The following is a 7,308-nucleotide window of genomic DNA, read 5'->3' as shown; positions in this document are numbered from 1 at the left end:
ATTTACTTCAACTCTTATATACTCTAAGAACTACATAAAGAAGTATTCCATATATTGGAAGTAGTATATTCACAGTCGTACACAGAGGGGTAATGTACCAGAATGTTAGTAGAGATGTCTATGGGTAAATAACATAATTATAGATTATTTTATTTTAGGTTATAAATAAAATATTAAATGGAGTTGATATAAAACACATCATACTATTCCTTAACAAAGGAGAATCAAAACCAAATTTGGCATTAACATTTATCATAAAATCTTACAACATATTTGAGTGTTTGGGATGCTGAATTGTACTTACTTTTTAGTAACACTTTTTTGGAGGGCGGGTGGTCTTAGGGGCTATTCCTGGATCTGTGCTCAGGGGTCATTCCTGGGAGGGTTCAGGAGACCTTTGACAATAACAAATGCAATAAATGTATGTCATATAATTATCAGTACAAGAAGTTCCACACCCGAGGGCACCTGAGCCCCGAGCGCCCCGCTGTGCTGCAGTTCCTCCCCTCCAGGGCCACCGGCTGGCACGCCTCACTCCCAGGCACTGTCAGGGAGCCTCCCCGAGTGCACCCTGGAGCACCAGGCCAGGAGAGCCTCTGCCCGTCTGCCCGGGCCAGGCCCCTCACCACTGCATTTGCCCACTAACTATCGTTGGACCGCGCAGCCTTTGATAACACAGGCCTCGAGATCATGGCAGAGGAAGACCTCATCTTCCACTTGGATGGAATTGATGGCAGTCGGACCAGCCACAATGGGGAAACTGATGCAGACAGTGATGACAAGGAAGGTTTCTTTATCTGCCCCATCACTGAGGACCCGGGCCCTCACCAGAATGCTAATGCCAAGGCTGACCTCTACTGCAGCAACCAAATAAAAAGTGAGCCCTATGGCTCCATCGGGTCCCCTGGCAGGTCCTTCCACTTTAAGGAGGCCTGAGAGCATGCGATGGAGAAGGCCAAGCACATGCCAGACCCCTGGGCTGAACTCCACCTGGAGGACATGCCCACAAAAATGCCAAGCGTCACAGGTACAATGCTGTGACCAGGGAGTGGCTGGAAGATGAAGTTCTGATCAAGACGGCAGCTCAGCCCTTTGGCCCTGGAGCCATGCAGGAGCGTTTCTGGACGAAGAAGCTTTCCAACTCCCTGCACATCCAGCAGTGGAAAGGGGCATCCAACCACGTGGCCAAGAGCTACATCGAATCTGTGGATAGAGGTGTCTACTTTGAGGACGTGCATCTGCAGATGGAGGCCAAGCTCTGGGGAGAGGAGAACAGTCGGCACAAGTCCCGCAAACAGGTAGACATCATGCAGATGTGCGTGGTGGAGCTGACGGGGAGGCCTGGATGGCCTGTTTCACCTGGAGCATTACATCGAGGGCAAGTACATCAAGTACAACTCCAACTCGGGCTTTGTCCACAACGACAATGTGCACCTGACCCCACAGGCCTTCAGCCACTCCACATTTGAGCACTCCGACCATCAGCTGATCGTGGTGGACATCCAGGGTGTGGGCGACCTCTACACTGACCCGCAGATCCACAATGAGATGGGCACTGACTTCGGAGACGGCAACCTGGCTGTCCACGGCATGGCGCTCTTCTTCCACTCTCACGCCTGCAACCGCATCTGCCAGAGCATGGGCCTGGCACCCTTCGACCGTGCTCCCAGGGAAAGGGACGCGGTGAACCAGAGCACTGAGCTGCTGCAATCAGCCAAGACCATCTTGAGGGGGACCGAGGAAAAGTGTGGGAACCCCCTCATCAGGACCCTCTCTGGGAGCCGGCCCCTCTCGGGCGCCTTTCAGAGACCTCTGGATATGAGAACTTGAGTGATGTGACCTTTGACTCTCTGCCTTCCTCCCCGTCTGTGGCCACCCCCTATGGCCAGAAGCTGGACCAGCTCCACTGGCCTGCGTTCAACGACCTGGATAACCTGGCACTCCATGACCAGGAGAACCTGGACAACCACCGGGATTCTGAGAACAGTGGGGACAGCGGATACCCCAGCGAGAAGCGGGGTGAGCTCGATGACCTGGAGCCCCGAGAACATGGTCCGTCAAATGGCCATCAGAGGTCCGAGTCAGACGAAGACAGCCTGGGCAGCTCAGGGTGGGTCAGCGTGGAGAAGTGGAACCTCCTCAATTCCTCCGGCCTGCACCGGCCCGGGCCCTCAGCCACTGGCCTGGAGCTGCAGAGGCTGAACGCTCTGGACCTGGAGAAGAAGATCGGGAAGGCCATTTGGGGAAGGTCCACCTGGCCTTGGTGCGCTACAATGAGGCTGGCCGCTTCTGCCCCAAGGATGAGCCCGTCTCCCACCTGGAGCAGGCGGCGGACTGGGCGAGCAGGGGCCATCGTGGCCCTGGGCCTCATGCGCGCACAGCTGCCCCACCACCCCCTGGCCGACGTCTCTCTGCAGCAGACGGAAGAGAATAAAGCCAAAGGCTTTGACTACTTACTGAAGGTGGCTGAAGTCGGTGACCGGCGGTCTATGATCCTCGGGGACGCGGGCCAGAACCTGGGCCCAGACAGGTCCCGGGACTGGCGAGCAGCTCTCCATTGGTACCACACTGCCCTGGAGACCATCGACTGTGATGAAGGTGGCGAGTATGATGGGCTGCAAGCCGAGCCCCGGGATGCCCTGCTGGCCAGGGAGGCAGCGATGCTGTCCACTGGGGGCTGCGGACTGCAGAAAGACGCCAGAAGCCAGGTGACCTGTACACACAGGCAGCAGAGGCTGCGGTGGGAGGCAGGAAAGGCCGGCTGACTAGCCAGGACTAGCAGAGGGCGGAGGCGGCCCGGGCCCAGATGGAGGAGTAACTGGCCAGCAGGGCCACCCTGCTGGGCCCAACCCGCAGGCAAGGAGGAGGGAGAAGAAGAAAGACTGAGTTACCGACTGGGTTTGTGGTGGGGGACAGAATTTGTTTTTTCTTTTTGGGTCACACACGGCAATGTTCAGGGGTTACTCCTGGCTCTCCCCTCAGGAATACTCCTGGCAGTGTTTGGGGGACCACATGGGGTGCCAGGGATCGAACTCAGATCGCTGTACTATCGCTCTGGCCTCAGGACTGAATTTTTTAGTGTGTTTTAAATTGACTTTTGTATCTCTCTTCTTTTCTCCTTTTTCATGACTATTATTTTACTCTTGAAAACATCTTTGCTACCAGCAAAGACACTTCTGCTGTTCCCAAAAATAGTATTTTGGGGAGAAAGGAATTGAAAACCCAGACTAAGGGAAATCAACGTATCATTCTGAGCTTTTGTTTTCATGAGATGAAAAAAAAAAAAGTACTTTCTTGGGAAAAATCAGGGATTTCTCCCCACCTTTTCCTCCTGGACTTGAAATTTCGGGTTCACAAAATCCTGCTTCCTGTGTTGGGGGAACGTTGTCTATGTACTCCCTTGCTCTCTATGTATTGTAACTTGGTGCAAAGTCAGTTTCAGGGGCCTCGGGGAGGAAGGGCGCTTGATTGGACAATACTCTGGGGAAGGGGCCGCACAAGGAATGCTCCCCAACCTTCCAGACGGCACAGCGGCCAACTTCTGTGTTGAAGCAGCGCCCTCACAGACTTGGTTTCTGGATGCACACATCTCCTACCTCCGATCCCTCCAGCAGCCGTGCACAAATGGATCCCCTCTCCAAACAGGACTGTGTCTGAGGACAGTGGCTTGGCATGTTGGCTCCTGGCCCCCCAGCAACAGCTCGTATTCAACGGTGACTGAAGGGACACTTGCTCAACAGTTCTGTTCTCTCAGTATCTGCTGTTCTCACAGAGCGCCTCGCCCCCAACCTTGCCTCTCTCAGCCTGAAGCTGGGCAGAATTTCTCATCTTCTGTAGCAGGATGCATGCAGCTGCTGGCCCAGATTTAAGTAAACACAGCGAGTAGGGCGTTTGCCTTGTACGCGGCTGACCCGGGTCTGATTCCTCTGTCCCTCTCGGACAGCCCAGCAAGCTACTGAAAGTATCCCACCCGCACGGCAGAGCCCGGCAAGCTACCCTGTGGTGTATTCGATATGCCAAAAACAGTAACAACAAGTCTCACAATGGAGACATTACTGGTGCCCACTCGAGCAAATGAAGAAGCAAAGTTTGCTTATTTTGCTAATCATATTGCAAATCTCACCAGCAGACTCCACATTAGGTCAAGTTTGACACATTTTGAAGATGTTTAAGGCTTAGGTCAGAGTTAACAAAATCTTAAAATATAAAAGAGATTTAAAAACCAAAGAGAGGTCTGGGTAATATAGTGGATAGAGCGCTTGCCTTGTATGTGGTCAATCCAGATCTGATTCCTGGCACCCCATATGGTCCCCAAGCCCTGCTAGGAGTGATCTATGAGCACAGTCAGGAGTAAGCCCTGAGCACAACCAGGTATGGCCCCCAAAACAAAATATATATACATAAAACCCAAACTGAAAATTTCCTATTGACATACTTAAGCCTGTCAAATCTTAGTTGATAAATATTAAGCATTAATTTCATATTTTTAAGAAACATTAACTATTGGTATAGTTTCCTTATAACCACACACCCTAACTTCCCGTTGAGATGACTTGCTTTATGATACTGAGATTTTGATATTCATATGGAAAAGACTTGGCAAACTACTTATAAATCATTATTGATAGCAATTGTCATGTTAATTTTGGGGAGTTCTTGAGGTTCAGTTTAGACCTTAATAGAGGAAGATGAACACAAGAAAGCAATACCATCAAAAAATCTTATTTAAGACCGGAAGAAGCTATAAAAAATATGGAAATTATTCTGTCTGGTTAGAATATCTGTCAGTGTGGCAACCGGATCTAGCAAAGGGGTTAGATGGAGGGAAAGGAAGTAACACAGCAGTGGGATGTTGTTCTGGGCAGAGAAAGCAGCATGTAACTGCACATTGGCAACAGCAAGACAAGCTAACAAAGGGGACAGAAGATGTACTTGACAGGAGTATAGAAAGTTAGCAGATGAGTAGGAGGAGATGGCATATGAGCCGTAGGCAGGGATGCAGTAGGAAAAGTCCTTGGTTTGAATAGTTTGAATTTAATGCAAAATGCAATGAAGGGCTCAGTGAAGCAAGTCCCGAAATCCAAGTCAACAACTATGGAATCGCATTTCAAACTCTCTAGTGGGTACATATTTAGATGGGAATCTTCAAAATGCAGGTGTAATAGTATAAGTTAAAGTATTCACAACATTCTAGCCTAACTTTTCTTTTTTTCAAAATAAAAACATAAACAGCAATTTAGAGGTGCCAATTGTTTTGGTGTTGTTTCTGGTTCTCATATTTTGAATAAGAGGGAAACAGAAAGAGGCAAAGTAACTCAACTTTAGGCTTTAAGAAATAGCAATATCCAAAGAAAAGAAAGGTGATAATTAAGGCAAATGACTAAGATTCTTATGCCCTATTTTTTTTCTAGCCAAAAAAAAAAACCCACATATATATAGGGGATATGAATTCCCTGGCAACTTGTTAGTACAGTGATTATTTAGAAGGATGCAGTAAAACAGTATAAATTTAAAAATAATAAAAATCATTATTTATAATATCCAAAAGGCTTCAAACCGAAGGGAGAGTATAATGTGACAGGAATGAAACTGGTAATGTGTGAAAACAATTGTCCTAATTATAATAGTAAATCTCTAGGGATTTCTTAATTATAAACAATTGTAGCTTAATAGATAGTATATATTTTTCATAAATAAGTTATATTGTAATTGAAGGAATTTTTCCTAACTTCTGAAGGATTGACGGACTAGCTCTTGATAATTCAAAAGTGAGGCTGGAGATGTATGTGGCTCAGTGGCAGAATGTCCAACTTGTATGTGGGAGAGAGTCCTGGTTTCAATCTTTGGCACCATAAAACATTTTTGAGTCTAATAATGAAGGTTTCGATGCATATTGCACCTCTTAATCTGTTCCTTGCTCAACATCATCTGAATACTTCAAAAACATTATTTGACCTTAATACCGAGCAAGTTCACCACTTTCACCACAAGGTGGCGAGAAAACCCAAGCAGTATCTCTTACCAAGATTCCCAAGCTCTTGAACAACTAGAAAGTTTCCACCAGGTGTCAACCTAGAGAAGGAAGACTATTTTTTTTTCTATTCAGGACCACCGAAGTAAGTTTTTGGAATAACTATTTAAAGCCTATCAAAGATAAATAGCTTGCCGATTAATTGTCCAAATCATTTGCATATTTACACTCTCTACATAACTGTTAAGCGCAAGATACTGCCAAGTCAACGAAATGAAACTTAATTTTTCCCCCACCTCCAAGCAAAACCAATGAGTTTGTTGTGTTTCATACGTAGGTTCGACACATCTAAACCTACCATACAAAGGATATAATCTATAATCTATTTTATACATGGACAGTGAACAATCTTCTAAACTATATTTGGGTAGTTGTGTAGTTCTAGATTCATATACTTTTTTCCTTTTTGTATTTCTCTTATAAGTAGTTTAAATGATTTTTTTAAAAAACACGCCTAAGTCTATGCTGTTTGGGATGGAATTCCCATGCGATTTTACAGAAGCATTGCATGCTGCCATTTCAAAAGACAGATTTCTCTAGGAGATACAATATGAGAATTACTATGGTGAGCAGTACCAGGCTCTAAGCGGAAAACTGAAATTAATAACTTAAGTCCTGCTAGACACAGAAGTATCCTTTTAAGCACTTTATGCGCTTCACTAATTTCTAACAAAGATTTCTGGATATGTTGTAAACACTTGACACCGAAAATACTGAAGTCATACTGCCTTTTTACAGGTGGCGCTTTTTTTAGAACAAATTCTATTTTTATTCCTCTGCACACACATACTCAAAAACCTAGCTGTAGGTGGTGTCGTTCAAAGGGACTTTTTCTTCTTCCTTCGAGGAAGTGGTCAAGCCTTTTTGCCCCCTGCGGCGCGCATCAAGCAGTTCTCCGTGGCTAATGAAATGGGAGAGAGGAGTTGAGGACCAGGCCAAGCCCAATGATCAGAGCTCAGCCTGCTCTTCCTAGGCTCCTTCCAGTATTCGCTTTCAGGGCTCCGCTGGCCTAAGCCCACCGTTTCTTTTCAACCTGCCTGCCGGGCACGGGCCTGAAAAGCAAGCAAGCAAACAAACAAAAGCCCCCAGCCCGGAGCGCGCTGGTGTGTGTGTGAGCCTCCGTTCCGGGGTGGATGCCGCTCCGTCTTCTTTTGAAATCCGTGAGCTAGGACGCCCGGCTCCCCGCCGCCGGCCCAACCGGTTCCTCCCCTTCCCCCAGCTCCCGGCACACTGCACTCCGCCCTGCGGTGCCAGGCACGCACGCATCGGCCGGCTCT

At 47.6% G+C, this 7,308-nt stretch overlaps 1 pseudogene; it reads left to right on the top strand.

Moving 5' to 3' along the window:
• The first annotated feature begins 306 nt into the window (after window positions 1-306).
• Window positions 307-2,818, top strand: LOC101552914 (eukaryotic elongation factor 2 kinase-like; annotated as a pseudogene).
• Window positions 2,819-7,308: the final 4,490 nt, after the last annotated feature.

The sequence above is a fragment of the Sorex araneus genome, chromosome 1 (assembly GCF_027595985.1).
Source record: "Sorex araneus isolate mSorAra2 chromosome 1, mSorAra2.pri, whole genome shotgun sequence".
Lineage (NCBI taxonomy): Eukaryota > Metazoa > Chordata > Mammalia > Eulipotyphla > Soricidae > Sorex > Sorex araneus.
Note: the sequence above shows the minus strand (reverse complement) of the source record. Positions and strands in the feature narration are given on the sequence as shown.